The sequence below is a fragment of the Vicugna pacos genome, chromosome 7 (genome assembly GCF_048564905.1).
Source record: "Vicugna pacos chromosome 7, VicPac4, whole genome shotgun sequence".
NCBI lineage: Eukaryota > Metazoa > Chordata > Mammalia > Artiodactyla > Camelidae > Vicugna > Vicugna pacos.
The window spans coordinates 44,425,788-44,449,910 of NC_132993.1; the positions used below are offsets into that span (position 1 = coordinate 44,425,788).

Sequence of the window (24,123 nt, forward strand, 5' to 3'; positions counted from 1 at the left end):
CACAACACTTCTATATACATTAGCTTGTTTAAAAGACAAAAATCCACTGTTTTGGGCAGGTTTATGGTGGTTAACAGTGTGGCCTCTGGTGACAAACCGCCTGTTTTCAAATACTGGAACTGCCACTCACCACGTGTGATCCTCGACTATAAAACAGGGATGATAATAGTGTGCACTTCCCAGGGCGTTGTGTAACTACATGAATTCACACACAGAAAGCTCTTAGAACTGCATCTGGCACCTCGTAAGTGCCGTGTGAGTGTCACTACTTATTATTGCTTTGTTCCACTGCGTGTCGCCTACATTGTTAATTCAAGGGGTATTTTCAACCAGTGAGGAAAAGCAGTCTTTATCAATAACATTTAGCAACCTCCGTTACTCCCACCACCATTCATCCTTCAGCCCAGCATTCTGTTGGTGTATAAAACAGCCCAAGGCTGGCAGCGGTGGATTTCTGGTGAACGAGTGGCTTTTAAACACCTTCCGGGGAAAGCTCTCTTGAGAGCAGCTCTCCTGGAAGGGAGGGAGCTCCTGAGGAGCCCAAGGCGTCCTCTGACCCTGCGGATCCAGCGCGGCTGGTCTTCTTGCCTTGCAGTCTCCGGAGGGCTGGGCCCGGCCCCTGAGGGCTGTGTTCTTCCAACATGTCTGACTCCGGTCTCATTGAGCCTGTCTTGGTTTTCCCCCAGGCTCTCTCCTGAAGTGCTATGGCAGGATATGAAAGTGGCCTCCTCTGTGAAGAAAGTAGTCTTGAAATTAGAGAAGACCTCTTAGCAGGGCACACAGAGGAGCATGGTTGCCCAGTGAGGGCATTCTTGAAAACCAAGACCCCCTCCCTCACCCACGCTGGGGCGTTCTCAGGCCGTCTCACATGGTGGACGCGGTCACACCCTTTGGGCTTCAACCACAGCTGTATTCTGCCGGGACACGGTGCCCACTGCTTCCTAATTGCTACCAGATCTGCCACTTTCCTTCCAGGAAGACAGCTAAGTCCACCATGTGTGCTGGCCTATTTACTAAAAGGTCAGACAACCCTTAATTTCATCCAGTTTAATTCAGTAAATATTCATTAAACATCTATGTATTTGTCCTTAATATTTTATTTTATCCTATTTTATCTTAGAAAGAAACCCCTGTGTCCATATTATAGTGAAGCAAGCAAATCTGCAGAATCCAGCTATTTTTATTTCATTTTCTGACAACCTTGGTCCTCCACAGATTACTTCTGAAGCACCTGTCACTTTTGTCCCATTTTAGAAATCAACCTAGCTTGCTCTCTGGCTCTCACTTCTGGCCCATCCTCCAGGGTGTGGTGGGTTTGCACGGAGGCCCACCCACACCTTTGTTCAGTTTATGGTGCAGTAAGGAGCACCTGATTTTGAATCTTGCCAGTGTCTGACCTGGTTGCAGTAGAGTCCCCATGCATGATGCACGTCAGAACTAACTGGCTCACATGGTGACCAAATCCATTTGGCACAGACAAAGGGTGTGGCAGCCCCTTGTCCCTGTCAGGAGGCCAGCAGCCCACACAACCTGTTGCTAGGTGTGGGGGAGGGTGGGGTTGTCTGAATTAGATTAAGTAAAGGTTTGGTCTTTCAGTCTTATGAATGCCAAGTTTATAAAGAGGACATAGTTTGTAAGTCAGCAAATAAACTGTTTCCAGAGCTCTCAGGCAGGATGCCGGGCATACAGGATGGAATGAAAAGGCAATACGGGATGTCTGTGGTGTTGTCTGCCTCCCTTCTCTTTCCCTTGGGAAATCGCTTCTTCTCTATCTTGGATGGTTCTGGTGGATTGTTAATCACAGAACCTCGTCCTTGGCTGTCTGTTCAGGCTGCTATAATCAAATACCATAGAACTGAGTGGCTTAGAAGCAGCAGAAATTAATTTCTCACAGTTCTCAAAGCTGGGGAGTCAGAGATCAGGGGGCCAGCACAGAGCTTTCTTCCAGGTTGCAGACTGCTGGCTTGTCCTTGTCTTCCCACACAGTGCAGAACAGGAAAGGAAGCCCTCTTATGTCCCCTCTAAGGGCACTAATCCCAATCACACGGGCTCCACCCTCAGGACCTCATCTTTGAGGGGACAGGAAGATTTCGTCCTGAATGAGTAACGCAAGCCCTGGGGGTAGGTTCCGACCTAAGCCTGGCTGGATCTGGTCTTCCTCTCCACGGGGGCGGGGCCAAGGCTTGGGCAGGTGACCCAAGTCAGGTCAGTCATGTCCTTCCGTGAGAGCCAGTCTGTGGGCGCTGGGGTAGAGGTGGGGCCTCTTGCATTTGTAGACAGAGTCTCTGACAAGAAAGAATGAGGCCAACATACAAAAGAAGAAAGATAGGTAGAGAGATGGAGAGAGAGAGAGAGAGAAAGAGAGAGGAGGAGGAGGAAGAAGAAGGAGGAGGAGGGAGAGGGAGGGATGATAGGAGGGAGAGAGAGAGAGAGAGAGAGAGAGACAGAAAGACAGACAGAAAATATTAATACTTGAGTCCCTCTACCTGAAAAAAATCCATTCTTTAACTTTCCAGTTTATGAGCTACTAAATCCACTTTTCTGCTCACGGCTGTATACACTGGGTTTCTTTCACTTACAACAGAAATGCACCTAACTTACCAGGTTAGCTAGTCTTCAGCTCACTCCTTGGCTTTGGCAATCTCGTAACTAATCTACACAGCCCGTCCCTCACTTGCACGTAGAGTGACGTCTAGCCACAGCCGTGGGCACTCGGTGTCTCTTTGGAAATGCTCGTGGATTAAATGAAGTAGCTAATAGTATAGGGACAGTTAGTGCCCTTCGGCTTTAACCACGTGACATCACCAATATTTGATCATCTTGACCTACAGAAAAAGCGATTTCATGTGATTAAGCGAATAGCCTTTTGAGCTACTGAGAAAGTGGAGCCACGTGGTCAGTTATCATTTATCGAGAACCTTCTCTGTGCAGGCCTTGCGTGGGATGCCGTGAGGAAACGAAGGTGGGGATTACAAGGTCCCACTTCTCAGGGAGACCAGAGCCTCGTGAGTCCATAAACTAATGAAAAGATCAGTTTTTCTTTCTTTCTTTCTTTTTTTTTAAAGATTTCATTTTTACCAATGAAATGTGCCAGGTACAGTCTAAGAAGGACCCAGATAGTGTCACATTCCGAGCAGAGTTCTGTCACTACAGCCCCTAGAACCCTGCCTTGTGTGCCCTCTCTCCCTGAAGGCCTTTGGGACCATCATAGTTCAGCCCAAAGAGTCGAGGATCAAGGGAAGCAGTGAACACAATGTGCCTTTTCAGTCATCTCTGTGCCGATTCACCCTGTCCCCATGAGAATTTTCTCCTTTCATCCCCTTTTGTCTGAGAAAGGACCAACTTAACATCTTATTGGTGCTGCATCAAATCCTTAACGCACATCAAGCAGAAGCTGAAGGCTAATAATGGGACACAGGCAAAGAATAACAACAACAAAAAAATGAGGAGCGGGTATAGCTCAGTGGTAGAGCACATGCTTAGCATGCATGAAGTCCTGGGTTCAAGCCCCAGTATCTTCATTAAGAAACAAGAATAACAAAAATTTTACTATGACTTCAGCCTATGTGTAACTGGGCTTTCCCAGTAAGTGGCATTTGAGATGACCTTTTGTGTTTCTTCTGTTCATATTTTTTGATTTATATTTCTAGATGTGGTATAGCAGTCTGGTGTGGTGATTCTTTTTTTTTCTAAATATGCCAATTTCAGGCTATTTGCCCACTAGTGCTCCTCCACACAGTGTGTACTTAAATACAGAGCCAGCGCCTGGCAATTTGCTGAAATCAGGGTGGCTGGTGATCTCAAGTAGAAAAAGAATTCCCCATTGACAGTATAGTTCTTAACCTTCTTGGGGTGATCATTTGGTTAACCTTCCTTTGCCAACTCACTGGAGCCTAATGGCTTCTTCCCAGAGAGGGTGCCCTTCTCAGCTTTAAGCAAACAGCATTTACTTCTTGTTTATTTAAGGTGAAGCATCTTCTTGTCCTGCTTCCTCCTTTTACTTAAAAAAAAAAAAACACCTTCTCGTGGAATAACAATTTTGCCAAATCTGTCCATCAATATGAGGAACCCCGGGAATGCTTTAGCACACCTATAAAATAAACGCTCTGATTTATGTCTGATGGACTTACAGAGCATGTGGTAGAGGTCATGGTCGCTAGCATGCAACCCTGATGTTTTAACTTATCTTCTGCAAACAGGAGAGGTGTTTTTCCTCCAGGCAAACGTAAGTACAGCACTTCAATGTAGTCCCAGCCGTGGTCTGTGGCTGAAGAGCCCTCTGGTCTTGCCAAACCCTCATGCTTGTGTACACACATTTTTCAAGGGGGCAGTCCCGTTGCTAAAGGAACTCAAGTCACTTTTTCGTGAACGTCCTGTGATTGGCAGGAAGGCTGGCTGTTGTAAGTATCATATTGTTCTGTGGTGGAGAATATTTTTTATTGCTAGTTCAATAGCATTTCACAGTTATTAAACCAGAGTCATTGTCCCTGGAGGCTCCCAAAGGCTCAGAAACTTTGGGGCCTGGAGGAAAAAATACACATGCACAAAACCTGTCAGTTATCCCCAGTGTTTCAATGTGGCTGTCATACTCTGACTGTGGCATTGAAGGTGTTTGGGGGGAAATGTTGAGAAAGCGGCTTTTCAAGCATATCATTTATAGCCAACTTCTTTTATATATGAGTTTATGGGAGCAAATTCAATCACAAAAATTATTTTAAGATGCTTAAAAATGAAAACTTGAAGGAATGGTAGACCTATACAATTATAATTTCACATTTAAACACACAGATTAAAAAAATGTTTGCTGTGTTAGTCGATAAGGCCAAATATCCCATAAACCCCTAAGTGAGCTGGGTAGATGGCCTTCGACAACTGGCCGTTGTCAGTGACAACTGAGGACAGGCCAGGAGGAAATGCCTTCTGTCCTTCGACAAACCTAGTGTTAGTGGGAGGAGAGCATGCAGGTGTGGGGCTACTTACGCAGGACTGACGTGAGATCCCAACAGGAGCACACGGTCTTACGTGGGTCACCCACGGAGGAAACCCTTAGGATCATCTGCCAACACCCAGCTTCCTGGGAATTTGACTAGTGCTTCGTTACTTCTCCTGACAGCACCGAGCCAGTTCCTGCAGACATCGCTCTGCTCAGCTCTTTGTGTCCTTTCTGTACTGTTTTCTTTCTCTTCTTCGCAGCAGAGCTGGTGAGGCCCCGAGGACCACACCAACACTCAAGTCAGCGCTGCACAGTTAATCTTCTGCTGAAAGAAAAATGGATTCTTATTTCTCTTCAAGCGTCTCTGGCAACAGCTGGGCGTGGGCAGGAGCTTGGGTTGGCCTAAACAAAAACAGAAGGTGCAGACCTAGCTAAGCACTTCTGGGCGACTCTTCTCTGATGACGCCATTCTCTGACAGGTGGCTAAGGCTCTTTTATTTTTCTAGAAGTCACTGCAACTTCAGAGGAACATACCCTGGGCTTGGTTATCATGGTCAGTGAGTGTACAATGGTTGTGTTGGTTCTGTTTGGACGTGATTTTTGACTTCTCTTCCTGAAAGGGAAAATCTCCCCCATCCTGGAAACTCCCTCTGGTAACTGTCTCTTCCCTCCGTCTCCCCCAGCTGCCCTTACTTCCTGCCACTCTTCATCTCCCCTTCTGGGCGACTTGAAAGGCACTTCCCTGTGCGAACCTTGAGGGACTGTTCTCTCCTGACTGACTTCTCCCATCACCTGCAATGTACATTTTGTATAGTTAATCTTTACATCTTTACTCCACTTACTACCTTTTGCCACCAAATGTTTCCCATGTCACTTGATAGGAGTTTGCCAGGCTCTGCCCTCCATTCTAGACAAAATAAGTACAACCACTTCTTAAGAAAGAAGCTTAATGGTTGAGTTTTCTTATCACCCAAACAACCTCACTTTTGTCAATGTTGAACCCCTCCGTCCCGTTAGTATATGCTCCAGGGGCATTTGTGAGAGGATTGGAATAAAACGGATCAGTATCTGACCTTAAAAAACATCTTCTCGTAGAAAAAAATCTGGAAAGACATATACCCACATGGTAGCATGATTAGCTTTGGGAGATTTGAGTCTTTTTTTTTTCTATTTTTTTTAATCACTTTCTGCATCATATGAATTTGTTCTTATACTAATAAAAGAATGTTTCACTAATAACCCTCTTCAAAACCTGTTTAGTTTCCAAATCGCACTTCCAAAGAGGAGCTGTGTGTGAGGGCTGAGCCTGCTACCTAATTCATGCATCTCTTTGAAAAACTCAGATTTTCTTGTGTGCAGGATGAGGACAATAACCTCCACTTGTAGAGATGATGGTGAGACGCTACAGAGATGACCTGTGGAGAAAACACTGACACACGTGAAGTGCTACCCACATGGGAGGAAGAAGAATAGCTATCCTGTGTCTGGGAGGAATCAATGGGGCCAACGTGGACCAAGGATCTGGAATGAGGGTGTGTGGACCTGGTAACCTGGCACACGTGTTAGCTTGAATGGAGGAACCCTTCCCAGGAGCCTTTGAACTTGTGCAAGCAATTTAATATCCTTAATGGCCACTTCTAGCACTATTTTTTAAGGGGAAAGTGTGTGTGTGTGTGTGTGTATGTGTGTAACCGAAGTGCTTAAAATGTAATATGCAGTGACATAATCCCACCACCTGACTCATCCAAGGGTTTTTAAAGACTGGCTGATGTGGTGCTATATGTTTGATAAACTCACATAAAGGTAAAATGATTAAAAAACAAACCAGCAGCAACAGCAGTCTCTCAGAGAACACCCATTAACCCACAAAATAAAACAGCCGTCCAGGTGACACAAACTCAGTGGAGTGTCCCTGGATCTCCAGGAGAAAGTGTGACAGGGCATGGCCATGGGGACAGTAAAGTGACCTTCTGGAGGAGGAGGCCAGTAGCAGAGAGCAGTGGTGAGGGGATACCGTGACCATCCACGAAGGCCGCGGACACCCCGGGCCCTGGTGACAACACCTTCTCTGCGGGGGCTCTGAACCACTTCCACTGCTGCTCACGGGCCAGGAAGGGCTGCTGGTTTCGTAGGTCTGGACTGTTCAGCAGGGAAGGGGTTACGTGTAAGAGTGATCAAAGATTTAAACTGTCATGTTGACAGTAAGCCGGGGAACAGACTGTGCAGGGGCCTTAATAAATCTGCCCTTGACTTATGGCCGAACCTCATTCAGCAGAAAATTATTTCTGCAGCATATTGAGTGCTGTGCTCTGATGGAGACAGAAATAAAAGAAAGGTAGAAATGAGGAGAAGAGAATGGAAACTCAATCCACATGAGGTGGGGAGGACTCTTCAGTAAATTCCTTCTCAGATGAAATAAGAAACAGAATGTGTCGGACTCTCGGAATAGGGTGCATTCCTTTGATTACTAAAATGTCTGCAGGGAAGCACATGGACGAGGAGTGATTCTCAGGAAACACTGATAAGGAGCAGGGGGAGGAGGTTAGGAGGGAGGAAACCTTAGTGATTTAGACGTGAGCGTTCATTCATTTGCTCACTGAGTCCACCAGGCTTTACTGAGGGCTCCCTGTGAATGAGGAGTGTGGGTACGGGATGCGCACCGCAGCCTGAGGACCTCACAGCTAACGAGTTAGGGCCACACGCTCACTGCACACCTAGAATTTGTCCAGCACCAGCTCAGTTCAATGGAGCACAGTGGGAACCTTCTCTGAACGAAGTGTGAGAGGATATGGTCAGATTTCAGGTATTAGAAAAGGGCCAGCACTTTTTCCCCAGTACCTTTTCCCAATTCAACATAAGGAATAGAGTTTTCATTGATTTGAAAGGCTGATTTGGAGTTTTTAACTCCAAATATCACTTGCCTACATGATATGTGATTTAAATCTAATTGCTTTTCCTTATAAGATTTCACAAAGAAAAGAAAGATTAAGACAGAGGGAATCTATTTTTCTGTCCAGTTCATAAAGGCACGAAGAATCCTTTCAATCTCAGACCAGAGATCATTTGAATCCAAGAGATAATTTAGGAGACAGGACTTTTCTTTCCACAGTTTTGAAACTACTGGGAAAAGCTTAAGAAAAAACTCAAGAAAATAATGAAAGCTCTTCCTCTTTTGAATAATTTATCCTCTGTTTGTTTGTATTCTCCCTATCCTTTCATTCCCAGAGCTGTAATGAGTTAGGAACATAAGGTGTCAGATATTGGCTTATTGTTGTAGCTGCTGGGGTCTCTAAATTCATGACCCCTCTGGGCATTCGAGGCACAGATCATATATAATTTACAGAGGTCTGCAGCTTTCATTTTCTCTTCCCTCTAAGTTTCGGAGCTTTTTGTTCAAAGGGGCGATTTGTCTTGTTGTAGCGGAACCAGCCGCGTCTCTGGAAGTTTTAGCAGAGAACCTAATGCTCTGTGGTACCTGAGCTTTGGGAGACTCTCCCTGACAGAGCTACGTGCTTCTGTGAGCAGGGATGGTGGGTTCTTCCTGTCTAGGAGAGTGGTGGGACCAGGACAGAACCAGCTGGCTGTCTTAAGGCAAAAGGTTTAAGGTGAAGTTTCAGACCATATGTGAAAAGAAAGTTTCTAGTCTGCTAGTGAGTGTGATGGTTGGATGAATGGGGGTAAGGAAGTGGTGGGCTAAAAGGCAGAGTTATGCTCATGTTAACTTCTCAAGGATTCAGGGGACAAAGATGGTTAACCCAAGAGTTGTTCCATGAAGGACTGGACTACTGGGTTAACCATCCAAAGTGTAATACCCTAGTACAGTTTCTCTGTCCCCAGTAAAGGGAGTGTCCAGGAGGGTGCAGGTGGTGGGACTCAAAGGATCTTTTGTGGCGTTCCCATCTCTATCCCTATCCTTATCCACATCTCCATCTCCATCCGCATCTTCATCCCCATCTCCATTTCCACCTTTATCTCTCTTTCTGAGAAGGAAAGGTTGAACTCTTGAGTGGCCTGAAGAAGACTCTCAGGTAAACCTGGATAGATCCTTGGGCTTGCAGACCTGGAGAGGCTGACTAAACCAACTATCGCCAAGAAGACTGACTGCTATTTATCAAGCATCTCTCAGTGCATTAAATATTTAATGACGCATTTTATTATTCGAAGGATGTTATTCATAAGCTCAATTTAGTATCTTTTATGAACACAATTCTTTTAAACCTCACCACCTATTTGACCATATGAATAAATTTTACCCTAACAAGGCATCCTGGCGAAGAATATACTGCATGTGGATGCTTAGAACCCTGACTTTGGGCATCCTCAGTGAATCGTTGTCATGCTGTTCCTGGATTCCCCCGCTTGTATAAGAAGAGAACACACCTCTTTTACTTTCCTCACATTATGTAAAGACTAAGGTGCGCCTCCCTCACCCTATCCCCACCAAGACTCAGAGTTCTCTGGGAAGCGTCTACAGAAGTGAAAATAATGATTTTCTTTTCTTTTGACCTTTGTAATTTGGACACCTTCATTTAGAACCATAAGTGTAACTGCAGACACTTGATGCTCTCATGAATATTCTAAGTTATATGATCTACTCTAATTCACAACCTGTGAATAAATTCATGGTCTCAATTTAGGAGGTCATCTATCTCCTTTTGCCCAAAGCCTGCCATGATATGTCCCAAATGTTGCTTGAAAACTTTTCTCTGCTTAAGAAAAACTGTTAAAAAAAGCATCTGGTCCAGTGCTCAGAATGGATGAAGTCCCCACTCTTTTCCTTTTCTGCTGTTCTGTTTTCTTACCTAAACCAAATTCCTTTTCTTCATACTTGAATTCAGACAGCTCACACTGGACAAAGGGATTGGAGAACTCGCAGGGAACTTTTGATAAATGCCTCAGCATGAGGGGGTGAGGAGGAGGCAGGCTGAAGGAAAAAAAACAAAACAAAACACAAAGTTAGGTTCAGAATGACAGGGAGGAGGTACCAGTGATCGCGGAGGAGGTCTTGGTTATCAATTCCCTTTAAAATTTCTGCTTTGGCCTGAAATAAGGAGACTTGAAGCATTTAAAAGAAGAGCAAACCACAGAACTGCAACAAAGCTAGTGAACGACAAGAGTATTACATGGATGCTCACAGTGTCAGGATATTCCATCTGCCAAGGGCCTGTAGAAATCCACTGATTGGCTTGATTAAAATTCAGGAAAAATGAAAAGAAAGGAATGTGCCTGAGTAGAATTTTTCACAATGCAAGCTTGTTTTTTAGCTTGATATATCTCAGATTGAAACTTAGCCAAATAATTGCTGGGAAAATATTTGGTTAGGTTTCGAAAGACTGTTTGGAGAAACTGACTAGTTGTAAAATGGAATATTTGGAATGACTGTCTGGGAAAGATAAACTTAAAATGGGAGCGGTGCGCTCAGTAGACCTAGGGGAACAAAAGGAGAAGCGGAGGGCGTGGCATTTTCTGTTTTCAAGGATGAGAGTGAAGGTGTCCGAGCAATAGTTAATTTGCCAAGTTTTGAGTTGTGAAAGTTTTCCTTAATGTGGTTTCCAAGAAGGATTACAATTTTATTTTATTTATTTATTTTTGGTGGAGGGGGTTATTAGATTTTTTAATTTATCATTATTTTTTTAACAGAGGTTCTGGGGATTGAACCCAGGACCTCATGCATGCTAAGCATACACTCTGCCACTTGAGCTATACCCACCCCCAGATTACGACTTTCGTCTTTCATGCAAAGTGGTATCTTATTATAGAACAAAAAGCAATAGGCTCCAGTTACTGTATCTGAAATCCTGAATTCTGCTTCAGGCATCCGTCTCTTGTCTAGTTAACTGTGGAAATAAAATTGGAGGGAATTTGGCCTTCAGGTTATAGGGCTGGAAAATGCTTTGAGAGGCCTTCTGGTTGGATTACTTCTAAACCCTCCCTGACAGATGAAAATTTATCTTATTTTTAAATGTTCCCCAGAGGAAGACTGTCCACAGACTCCCTTAGTAACTCACTCCAGTTTTTAACGACCTCCACATTCAGGAAATTCCTTCTTCTGTCTTACCTAAACCCACTCTGCTCCAACTTAAGTCCATTTTCTTTTGACCTGCCCCAGAAGAGATGGGAAAAAAAGGTCACCCTCTTGCATAAACATCCTTTCACATAATTAAAGATTAATTTTTAAACTCAAAAAAGTTCTCTCTCTCCTCTTCCTTATCACATCGAATCTCCCCACTTCCTGTATCCTCTCCAGAGAGGTTCCATCTCTCAACCTCTTGTTCACCTTTGCTATAGCCTCAGAAACTTCCTCTGTTGTCTGAAGTTTAGCTCGGGGCTGGGAGCAAAGACTCCAATGCATGCCCTTCTCTGGAAATAGAGCTGATGTAAGAGGCTAAATGGTCCTGACAATGTTTTAAAATTTTGGCATTTTTCTTGCCCACATTATATTTGTTTTAAAAGTCAAATTGTGCTCATAGAAGAGGTCTGTGGACCTTTATAGGGGTATGTAGCTTTACGTTTTGGAGGAGGAAAAAAAAAAGAGGTATGGCAGTATATTTATGCAGTATACTAAGAATTACTAAGTATAATTCAAGGGTGAGTTCAGTGGTGGATCCTAGATAAGCAAAAATCAATTTTTGCTCATGGGGTCCTCCCACCAGGTAGAGGCATTTCAGAAGATACCTTCCTGCTCTGCCCAGTTGTTTTTTGAAATTTTCCATGAATCTGTTTCTGGCCCTTGGATTGAACCACTGATCTTGCCCTCATTCCTGGTGATGAGATCTAGAACCTAGCCAGATACCACCTTTACCAGAACTTTATACAAATACTTCCAGGGCAGGGCTCAGTCTTGACTTGCTTTCTTGGGCATCAAAGCTGTTGGCTAAACAAAGTGATGCACCTTTTATAATTAATTTTTGCCTTAAACCAGACCCTTTTTCTTATCTATTTGCACAGAGCTTCCGACATAGGTTGATATTTGAGGATCTGAGAAGCACAGAGATGGCTTTATTGTAACTTGCATTTTTCCCCCTAATATCTGAAAGAATCTGAGAAACAATCTGAAGCATTCTCAGATTTCCTTATAGTCCTAAAAACATGCTTGTGAGGGAGTTAAATGGGAAACAGGTGCTTTAAAAAAACCTATTGCTATTTTTATGAATCATGTATTTACTCTTGTGTCTTAGCAACAGATCGCAGAAGAAACCAAAGCGCGGAAAGAGCAGCTACTTGTCAATCATTGTGGAGAGTGATTTCAAAGCAAACCAGGGGATGGTGCTGGTTAGGAGAGGGAGTCTAGTGGCTTCTAAGACTCCACAGAGTCATTCATTCTTATTCTTATTTAATAAAGGGCCCCTATCATGGGCCAGGGTTACTTCAGAGAATAAAAAGAGACAAAAATCATCATCTTCAGAGAATCTACATTTAGTTTTGGTTTCACGCATTTACGTCCCACAGCACCTAATAGAGTTGGAAATTTTACCTTTGAAAATGTAACCACTTTATACAGCCATTAAAAATTATTATTTGTGGAAAGTTTATAATCATGTGGAAAATGCTTCCTGGGTTATAATGTTAAATGAAAAGAAGGATACAAAGTTGTGCATCTGTTCTAAGTCAAAACTGAAAACAACAATGTAATCATCCTTTTTAACACACACACACACACACACACACACACACACACACAAATAAAGGATACAATAAACAGGCATGCAGAAAAGACTACAAGAAAATACAACAAAATGTTAATGGTGCTTGTCTTCAGGAAGCAGAATGACAGATAATTCTTCTGCTTTGTATTTTCTACATCTTTCTTTTTTTTGTAGTTATCATATATTACCTTTCAAATGGAAGGACACATGTTCATTAAAAGAAAATTAATTAACCAGAATTCTAGTAAACTTGAGAGAGATTTTTCAAAGGCTTGTCTTCTAAGAACCAGAGTCTGTAGAAAGATCCAGCTGGCATTTCGTTTAATCTTTTCGTTCTCAACCTACAGGCCTTGGAGGTTACTGATCACTGCATTGGAGATTCTCTTATTTACCTCTTTACAGGAGGGAGAGGCAGGAAGATTGAGTCAGTAGGTTCTGTGTGCAAATATCCAGAGATTGCCCAGCATTGGGTGGTTGGTAAACTAATGCATTTTCTATTTTGGGGACCCAAATAAGATGGCTGTTTAGCACACTCAAGGCTGGTAAGTCTGGAAGCCAGGGCTCCAGAACTCCTTTTACACTCCTGTTACCAGAACATCTGAAACCACTATAGCACCAAACACTTGGATAAAATAAGAGTTAAGGAGGAAGCAAAAGCCACCTGGGTGACTTTTTCTTCTTCTTCTTTGTTTTTTTTTTTTTTTTAAAAAGGAAACTCAAACTTTTGCATACAAATACGATAAAGTTCTATTGGTCAGCTTTTAATGATAACATGGAATTCTAAGTAAACACGGATGAAATACAACGTGTCAGCACAAAAATACTGCCTGTCATAGTCATTTGTGTATAAAATACGACCTGCAGGTTTGAACCATATGGCTACATGAGTTCTAATTTACGTGGCATCTTCTTAAGTCAGCAGAATGCGTCCTGGCCTGCCTGTGGGAGGTGGAGTCAGCACCTCACCCAGCGACGTGGAAAGGGCTCCCCGGGGTGAGGCCAGTTTGGGCTGCAGCAGTGGAGATCGAGCTTTGGGAGGCAAATGGCCCCTCCCTGGGATGAGGTGCATGCTTCCCCACAGAGGCAGGGCTGACCAGCCTGTCCCTCTGATCAGCTTGCAAAGCCGAACATGCGAAATTGAAAAATATTAAACATCACAGCTTGTGACTCAGGCGTTCCTTCTGTTCCCACTGGGGGGAAAAAGTAACACAATCCCCTCTAGACGCGATGGGGAGAGCGGACATTTGGATGCCGTTTTAAAGCGATGTTTAATGAAGTGAGAAAATGCATTTGCAGCGTTGTGCTCCGTGGCACATATACGCAAGCCCAGAAGTGCACAATGGACACATTTTGTGATTTAGACATGAATTGGAAAAGCCAAGGAAATGCCATAGAAATAAAAATCAGACTCAAAAGTGTAAGCTGAGCCAGAAACAGATGGACTTTCTGCTACTTAAAAAAGAAATTCTTCTGTCCTCTCCTCTTTTTCTCCCTCAAGCTGTGCCCTGTCACTATCTTAAGATGACCTTTCCACCGGGTCTCCCTGAGATGCTTTCAGTGAACTGGCTGGAGCAAGTTGACTCTTGACCTTTCTGCAAATTCGCGGGGAGCCCCAGGGTTCCCTGGCTGCCCTCTGGGTGGTCCCTGAAGACCGGGCTGCAGATGTCTGCTCCTGATAAGTCCAGAGACCAGGGGCGGGAAAAGACCCATCCTGGGCTCCGCTGGAGGGTTAAGTAGCTGCCCCGCCAAGTGCTGGGGCCCAGAGCAGCTGCTCATGCTGGGAGACTGGGCTTGCCGCTTCAGCTTTCAGTTTTTTTGGCAGGTGTTGGGGAGGTTACTCTTGGTTTTTGAAGATTCCTTTTCCCCCTGCTATGTATGGTCAGCTGACAATGAAATCTTTCAAGTGTTGACATTCTGCTAAAGGATATTATCAGCACTAAGACTGAAAATAAGGCTCATATTCATTCAAGTACGTCTTCAAGTGGAGGTTGTGATTCACGTTGCTCTCGGAGAATGAACAGAGCAGCATCCTTAGGAAGGGACGTTCGTCCAGCAGGCACAAAAGGGGAATAAGTGATCAAGCGTAATAAGAGAAAATGAATCTAGAAACCATTGTTTTTGTCGCTAATCAATCATTATCACTACAGAGAAGCAGTCGAATGGTTATTGATGACTTACTAATTAGCAGGTACAGACCCCAGAACTTTCTGGCCTCACCACATCTTCACGACACTGTGAAGGTGATATTACTGCATCTCTTTTCAGATGAGAAAACCGAAGTTCCCAGAGATTCAGACATGTATCCTTGGGCACAAAGCTAATAAACAATTGAGCCACATGACTCAGATTTGTCGAATCTGAATCCCATGGTCTTTCCCTTATACGATTATAGTGACAGCTGGTTCCAGAGAATACTAGGCTGTTGTTAAGAACTGAGACTGTGTTTTCTTCATTTCCTGTAATAAGCTGTAACTTACTTGTGGTTTGAGGTGAGGCGTCCTATATGGGAGGTTTTCTGGACAAAGACATTCATCCCCTTCTGGTCCCTTTAAGTGGATCCTGTTTGTCTGCATACACCACATTCACTTGTGTAAAATCCACCCCAGGTATGTGGATTTTGCCTTCAGAATCCATCTAGCCCCCTTTTTGATGGTCTGCTTTGCTCTTTTTAGTCTTAGATTTCTTGTTTCTCCAATTTCTCCTTCTGGTACTTTGGATTCTGTGTCTTAGCTACTGGTCTCTCTGTGCCCTGATCCCGACAACCTGGCTGGGCCCTCCTCTGCTGGTGCTGACCCAGTTCCCAGCGTCTGCTCACAGGTCTTCTGTGTGGCTCTAATGGGCAAGGGGCCCTGGACCCCATTATGGGGTTATCTGCACCATAGCTTTAAGGCAATAATGTCTTTTTAAAATAGAAATATCCTGATGGTGCAATACATGTCGCCGCTTTCTTAAGTAGTGAATCTAAACATTACTGTAATATGGTGAAGCTGTCAGGCCCCGGAGAAGATCAAGACTGAAAGTCTCGTAATAGTTCTGCTGTTTCGTTTCTTTGTTTGCCTGTTTCTGGCCATTGGAGTTAATGCTGTTTCTTTCTGCTATCAGTGAATTTTTTATGGACAATTGTTGTAGTCAAACATGAAGATGTTTTATGATGCCTAAGCCATGAAGGGTACAGGCTTTTAGAAAAGTCTTTGATTTTTAAGAAGCTCTCCTTGGCTTACTTGCCTCTGTAATTCTCTGTCCTACATGATCAGCGTTGCCTGAAGAGGGTGGTATGTTGCCAATGAAAAGCTCTACCTTGAGGAAGAGATCAGTGGTCCTCAACCTTTTGGCCACCCAAAAAAATTCATTATTTTCCTTTTTCATAGATGCAGTGTTTGGAAAGATTTGATCTGTGAATTGCATTTATTTTTCCCATTATTTCATTAATTTCTCAGAGATACAGTTATTAAGTGTCAGAGGGAGATTTGAACCCAGGTCCGTCCGTCAACTAAAACCTGAACTCTTGGCCTCTGTGCTATAGCTCACACTGGGCATTAGTTTGAACTACATGCAGTTGCCAGTGTTTGACTATTTTTGATCTACAAACATGGCAATTGCATAGAGTGCCACCAAACAATATTATTAGACTTAATTAATATAATATTTTTTTAGACAGAACCAATGATTTATACGTCAGTTGGCCTAGAAAGATTTATCCTGGAAAACACACAATTTCTGGGAAGACTTTCATAATAGTTTAGCTCTTTGATAGACATTGTTTAGTTCTTTGTCCTCAGTCACGAAGCAAAGGAGAAACTGTGAAGGCAGGGAGAAACTGTGATTAGAGGAAAAACCTTGCAACATGGGACTGCGTACACCTGAATGAAGACGGAGGTTGCTCTCATTCCCAGGTATATGAAGGCTTCCCATACAGAAGTCATTCATCATCATTATCAAAAGAACTAACATTTATTTGTTTTATAACTTGCAGAGAAGAACTCTTATGCACACTGGATTTGCCTAACATTCCTATGAGACAGATATTATTAGTTTCCTAATTTTTCAGGTAAGGAAGCTGAGGGTAGTTCAAGTTCATGGTAGTGGGATCTTTGACTCTAGAGCAGAGCTGTCTGATAGACCTGCGATGATGGTGATGTTTGTGCTGTTCAATGTGATCGCCACTAGCCACATGTGAATGCTGGGCACTTGAAGTGTGGCTGATATAATCAATTTTAAATGGCAAGGGGCTCCCATATTAGCGCAGCTCTAAAACCTGTTGTGTTCTTTTCTTTGCCATGTTTCCTCCATTTGGTGCAGGAATTCTGAAGACTGAAGGAAAGGGAATGAGCACAAATTCTAGCATCCGATTTTGATGGATACAAAATTTTCTAGTGCTGAAAGGAGTTGCACAAAGTTACACATGAACCTTTGCCAGTTTCCCTGTGTGAAGCCTGCTAGGCTATGCAATACTCTAAAGTCTGGGAATATTAATTATGTTGTCCCCCCAAAAAACCTCCAGGACAGGCTAAACCAAACTCTCCCAGTTTCTTTCTAGCCATATTGTCTTATGACAAACCTGACTAATTCCTGCTCTGTATGGTCTGAATCTTGTTAATCTGTCAACTGGTTAGTAGCCATTATAAAGCAGCTTTTATTTGGAGATTCTCATTAGCATGTGAAATTAGTCTAAGCCTAAACTACATTTGCCCAATCCCCCCTCAGTCTGCTCTTGAAATGGAGTCTGTTCACAATAGGGCTTTTGTTTCTTGAGTGTTAGGCTATCTTCCATGAGGCCAGATAATTTGCTTTACAATTTTTTTTATTATCAGATATTTAGCGTTATTTGTTGCAAGCCTAAACTTTGGTAGAGTTATATATAAAGTTTCACTTCTGCAACAGAGAAAAAAATATCTTTTGTTGCCCAATAAATAAATGATTTTTATAGCTTCATAAAAATGATTTAAAAATATTATTTTGTTAAATTTCACCTGACCTACTGATGCATCTCATCTAATCATTCCCTTGTCACTAAAATCTCTCAACATTGCCAATAAACTGTCTTGCTTTTTTACACTCTTTCGTCAGTGATGGTAAGTGATACAAAGAATCAGAAATGAGGGATTAAAACAAAGTTAAAAAAAATAAAGTTATACTAAGGAGGGTAGGCATGTGTTGGTGTTTCCCCTAAAAATTTATAGTTTATTTCTTTCAAAATAATGTTTTATTAGGCTTTACAAAACAATTCATGCTAAGAAGAAAAATTAGAAAAATCAGAAAAAGTTATCCCAAGATTTTCTTTAATGAATAAGATTTTTAAAAGGTTTTTTCTTTTGAAAAACTGAAATAAAGTGGCCAACTGTTTACTTAGTGAAATAAAGACAATTTTTTAAAAAAGAAAAAAAATGAACATCTGTCATCATCATTTCTTAGAAGATATAACACTGAAAAAAGAAAGAAAGAATGTCAGAAGAAAGAATAACTACTTAACATGAAAAAGTTTAGCCCATAACGATCACTGCAAGGTCTTTTTTTTTTTTCTTTCTCATTTTGGCCCAGACCTAGAAATATGGCATGTTGGAAGGCATTTGTAGACAATAAGTATAGAGAAGAAAATAAAAGTCCCCTTGAATTCCACCTTGAGTGGCAAGTTCAATTATTTCATTACCCTTTTTTGGAATAGTTATGACTATGTCTATGAAAGACCTGCATTTTCATTGGTATTTCCTGCCACTCCCTGCCTCTGTCCTCTCTATCTCCCCTTCTAGAGTGTTTGCAAAGCTTGCCTAAAGGCAAAATGATTGCAAGTAACTGACTATCAACACGATCTTTAGACTCTTCAGAGTCACAGAAGTTTTTTTCCATCTTGTTGACTCTCGTTAAAAAATATTGATCAGTTCAACCAAAACAAGATGAGAGGTAACTTGAATAGGAAATGTGTTCCACTCAAAGCCCACATGCTCCTCTGTCCCTGACAAGAACTGTTCCTAAGCAAGAAGAGGAATTATTGTATACCAGCTAAGAGCTTGGGCTTTGGAGCCTGCTGCTCTTAGCACATCCATGCACAAGCTTGGAAAGGTTCTGAGTGTCAGTTTTTCCATCTGCAAAATGGGGATGCTTGTGTCTTCCCACCCATTAAAGTTGCTGTGAAGATTAAATGTCAGTTGGTCAGCACAGGATCTGGACCAGGGTAAGGGTGCTGTGAATGGCAGCCATTGTTATTTTTACCTGCAGGACACTGGGTGCTGGGTGGAAGGTAAAGGAGCTTTTGTGTTTCTCATTGTTGGCAGGGCTTTGTCACTGCTCACTAAGAATCAATACTAATCATCAGAGAAAGTGGGTGGATGCTCTTTGGAAGGACTTGAAGGGTCTGTGCAGGGTAAGTGTCAGACCTTTGATGTGCTGCTGGGTCACAGCTAGCTTCTTAGAATCCCCTCAGGACTCAGATTTGCCTCCTGCTGAATGCTGACATTCTGAGGCTCGGAGTCCAAGAGGGAGAAGCTGAGAGAAAGCTCAAGTGTGGGTGGGACTCCCTGCAGAAAGGCTGCCCAAGGAATGCGGGGGGCTAGGACCTGAATCATCAATTGCCCTTTGTAAAGGGGTCCAAGATCTTAGACGCTCCCTGGGAGGGCTTAGCTTTCAGAGAAGACAAGTTCTAGAAAAAAATTCATTGCTTGAGGAAAAAAGTAAAGGTATTTTTATGTCTTCATTTTTATTCTGATTTTATTTTTGTCGGGGTGGAGTCACGGGCAAGATGGAGCAAATCATAGAACGACTGCAAAACTGATCTGCATATCTACTGGGCTAAAGTAGCTTTTATGTCTCATGTTCTAAACAAGTATTTTATTTTTTTGTCCATCAGAACTGGCTTGGTTTTTGTTGGAGAGTCTTTGGTTAATGGGAGAGGACCGTTTTGTTTTGTTTTTTTTTTCTTCTGCCAATAGCAATCTCTTCTCTTTTCTTGGCCCCGTCGCTAGGTGAGAACTCTTGGCAGCCTGCAGTGTTCCAGACGATAGTTTTGAATCAAGAAGCTTGGTTTGACTAAAATACTGGGGCTATAACTTCGGAAAATTCTTTCTAAATAATAACTCCCCTAAGCTTCATTTCCCCCATCTTTCAAGTGGGGATAGTAATGGTCCCTTAGCTTATAAGCGTTTGTGAAGACCAAATGTGATAATTGAGCCCGGTGCCGGAGGAGAGTCAGCCCAGAGGAAGTATCAGTCGATAGTGTGATCGTCACCAGACAAGTAGAAAGAAGGCTGATGTCTCACAGCTTCTGTCGCTGCTTTCTGAGCTTGAGGCAGCACCAGTGCATTTCCTTCCATCAGTTTTCTTCCATAGGGACTCCTCGGCAGTGCTTCCCCCAGCCCCCCAGCCCCCCACCCCAATCAGAAGCAACTAGGGGCGGTGATAAAAGGAATCGCTGCTCCCTGTAAGCACAGTCTTCAAAAAGTGATGCCTTTTCAACAAATTTTAAGATAGGTTGGCTTGAGATTTGTTGTATTTATGATGGAAAGATACTAGACAACTATCCAAGAAGAATGTGTCACTGGAACATGATCAAGGTGGTCGGAGGATGGAAGCTGTCTGACGTGTTCATTCCCTCCCCAGCCCCACTCACCCCCACTGTTACGTGAGCACGGCTGCCCCTCTGCCTCCCAGTACTGGGGTGTCAGGCTCCCCTCCCTCCCCAGGCTCTTCTTAGGGTTCAGTCACACTTAATTTGGAACCTCAGGCTACATGAGCCCCCTCTCCCATAGTTGTAGGAACTGAAGATAAAATGAGGCAAAGGTGCTTAAAAATTGGAATAAAATTCAAGAAAACAAAGCCTTCTTAGAACTTTCTAAACATGGTGATGGACTGTGCTGCATCGTCCACACTTTCCCCTGTGTGATCAACACTTACTAAATGGGTGGTTAGGCTCCGAGATGCACTCTGTGGCTATGCAACGGAGTTTGTGTTATGTTTAATTTTTGTTTTTCCTGTTTCGAGCTAATTATTCCACTGTGAGGATGCAGTGCATGCTTTTCAATCTGGTGAGTATTCAGTTTTCCAAGTGCCTCCCAAAGCTGGCTGTGTATCAGATAAAACTGGGGGCAGGGCTGCCAAGCAATTCTGAGCCTTGCCCTTGAGGATGACTCAGTGAGTCTGGGCTGGGACCCAGGGATGCCCACTGTATCACCCAGCCCAGGAGATGCTGATAGATCGAGTTCATAGACCTGCGTTTAGGAGCTGCTCTATCAGTCACACACACACACACACACACACACACACACTCACTCTCTCTCTCTCTCTCCTCCTCCCTCTTGCTCTCCAACAGACAATAAATCCCTCCATGGGATCAGAAGCTCAGGGCCTCCCTTTTCCAAAGGAGACAGGCCTCAAGAAGATTTTAAAAGATAAGAAGCCAAGCCTGGTCAAATTCCCAGGGATGGAATTTAACAGTGACTGATTACTCATCATCTGCTGTTTGAATGTTCTAATAAAGATGAATGGGAACTTGGGAGAAGATCTCTCCGGAACTCACCTATAGCAGTCAGTGCCCTGTAGACCACAGGGCAAGGCTGCTGGGCCCTGACAAAGGCACTTATTAGTTAATAGGTATGCACTGAGCTTATAAAATGTTTTATTAAATGACAAAATCCTAAACATTATACAGGGTCCTACTTTGTGGTCCATATGCTGACTAAATTCCCAGATGACTTTAATGAGCAAATGGCAGCCCATTAAAATTCCAGTAGTTTTGCAAAGAAAATAGCTCCCCAGAGGAGGGGAGGAAAATCACCAGGCTGCTACTGTGTTGATAGTTGTCCCAGGAGCTCCCTTCTCTTACCCAAAGCTTACTGGTAGAGGAAAATCTGCTGTTCTGAAAAATCTTCACTCCCGTCTGGCCCATCCTCCTGTGTCTGAGACACACTGCTTGCTCTTGCTAATCAGTTCCCAGCCTTGCTGACCTTGAAGCAATGGAGAAAACAACACTTTTGTGGGTATTTTGCTTAATAAAGAAGACATTTATTATTAACCATTGGGAAAGAATGAAGTCTTTTTTCCATTTTGGTATAGAGACTTCAGCTTGTTCTAAGAGATGATATTGTAAAGCAACAACCACTTGCTTCCACTGAGTTTTCAAACTGGAACCTCTTGTTTATGTTAGAGGGCACTGGCATGTTTGCTTTGCCCTAGAAAAGGCACTGTGACCAAACAGGCAGTTTCTGGTCTCTCTTTTTCCCCTGTATTTTTCTGAGTGCCCATATGATGCCCAGACACGCTCGGGACATGGTACTCACTGTCTTAAAGTTTGCTCTTTGAAGATGGAGCCTTGAAGACTTCTTTTCAGTGCACATCACCATGTAAGTGTCCTTCATCCTGAAATGTGGGAAGAGTTTTTAATGACGCCCGAGATGATAAGCCTTCTGTTTCAGCTCCCGTATGTGATCTGTGCTAAACATAGCATTCTAGAACCCTTCCCATGGTTCCCTAAGGGGGCCTCAACCTTCAATTGACAAATTCTGAAAGGCAACAGGACAAAAAAATATATTTATTATGTTCAATGGTATTCTAGTATACTGTACTATATAGCATGTATGAGCACTATCCAGCAGAACTTTCTGTGATGATGGAAATGTTTTCTATCCGTTTTATCTAAAATGTAGCTGCACATGGTTATTGAGCACTTGAAATATGGCTAGTGTGATTGAAAAGATGAATTTTGAATTAATTTAAAAATTTTAGACCTCTTTTTCTAGAGCAGTTTAAGGTTCACAGCAAAATGGAGAGGAGGTTACAGAGATTTCCCATATATGCCCTGCCCCAACTCATGCACAGCCTCCCCCACTATCAACATCACTCCCAGAGCAGAACATGTACTACAACTGATGACCCTATACTGACACAACATCATCACCCAAAGTCTATGGTTTACATCAGTGTTCACTCTTGGTGCTGTACGTTCTGTAGGTGTGGACACATGTATAGTAAGTGTCCATCATTATGGTGTCATACAGAGCATTTCATTGCCCTAAAAAATCTGTATTCTGTCTTCTCATCTCCCCTCCCCTCCCCACTGCCCACCCACCACAGCCTCCGATAGCCGCTGATCTCTTTACTGTCTCCGTAGTCTTGCCTTTTCTAGAACCACACAATGTGTAGCCTTTTCAGGTTGGCTTCTTTCACTTAGTAAGATGCATTTCAGTTTCCTCCATATCTTTTCGTGGCTTGATAGCTCATTTAGTGCTGGATAATATTCTATTGTCTGGATGTGTCAGTCTATCCATTTACCTACTGAAGGAATTTGGTTGCTTCCAAGTTTAGGCAATCATGAATAAAGCTGCTATAAACATCCATGTGCAGGTTTTAGTGTGGACAGACATTTTCATCTCCTTCGGGCAAAGACCAACGAGCAAGATCATATGTTAGTTTAATCTAATTTTAATGAATTACAATTTAAACTGAAACAGTTGGATGCAGCTAGTGGCTCGCATATCTGGTAGCATAGTATACCTATTACAGGTTTTTACAGAAAGAATTTGAAGCAAAGTAGGACAAAATAGTGTAACTTTAAAAGGGGGATAAAAACGATAAAGACAAACAAGAATGAGGCAATGTGGAGTCAAGAATAAAGGCTCAGAATACACACCAGACTAACCTACCTCCGTTATGGACTGGCCCTGACTTGGACCCTGCATTTTCTAGCAGAGAACACGTACAATAAAGAAACCTTGTCAATTACACAAATAAGGCCATCCAAGAGCCCAAAGCAAACCATTTATTTAGGAGAATTACAGTGTAATTCTAAGATTAAACAAGAATTCTTTCTAGGCATTCTTATTTCATTTGTGTTTTTATCCTGCGTAAAACCCTCCAGTGGCTTCTTACTGTCTTCATAGTAAAAGTCAAACTTCTTACCATGCTGTGACAGTCAGAGATCTTGGCTGCAAGCAAAAGAAGTGAGTTCTCAATGATTTAAGCAGCAAAGAAAGTCAGAGAAAGGATGAGGGGTTGGGAAGCACAGACATCCTAGGGAGGCTGCAGGAGCAGCTCACAAAGCAGTCAGGAGCAAGGAAGGCCAGGTGGAGCCGGGACTACAGCCAACAGCTCACCACCAGCCATGTAGTGAGGACACTGCCCCTGCCAGGGTAGAACATTCTAGGTCTACCCATGACCACGCCCCCTCCAGCCTCCTATGAGATGTTGGACTCTCCTCTGAAACTGTGGCCTTTATTGCCCCTGGAAACCTATTATGATATGATGCTGGCATCACCCGAACTCCAGGTGGATTCTCCAGGATTCACGCTTCTTTGCATCACTCCCAGGTTAAAGACTGGGGCTTGTGCCTCTGATTGACTGAGTGTAGATCATGCACCAGCACCCCAGCTCAAGGGAGGCTGGATGAGCAAGTTTTTAGTATTTTCAAGTTTTACAGAAAGATGGGATATCTCTCCCATAAAGACTCAGAAGCTGAAAAATTTCTAAAACATAGGAAAGAGGTTCAGCCACTGGGTAGAAAACAAAGAAGGAAAGGAAAGAAGGGAGGGAGGGATGGAGGAAGGGACGGAGGAAAGGATG

General features: G+C 43.1%; 1 long non-coding RNA gene across 1 annotated transcript; it reads right to left on the reverse strand.

Annotated features, from left to right (window-relative positions):
* Positions 1-422: 422 nt before the first annotated feature.
* Positions 423-22,004, reverse strand: LOC140697563 (uncharacterized). The gene is made up of 6 exons (XR_012074713.1): positions 21,846-22,004; positions 21,392-21,512; positions 9,736-9,857; positions 4,981-5,335; positions 2,602-2,825; positions 423-730 (listed from the first exon to the last, which is right to left on the reverse strand). It is a non-coding gene; the product is annotated as an uncharacterized lncRNA (long non-coding RNA).
* Between the last annotated feature and the right edge of the window lie 2,119 nt (positions 22,005-24,123).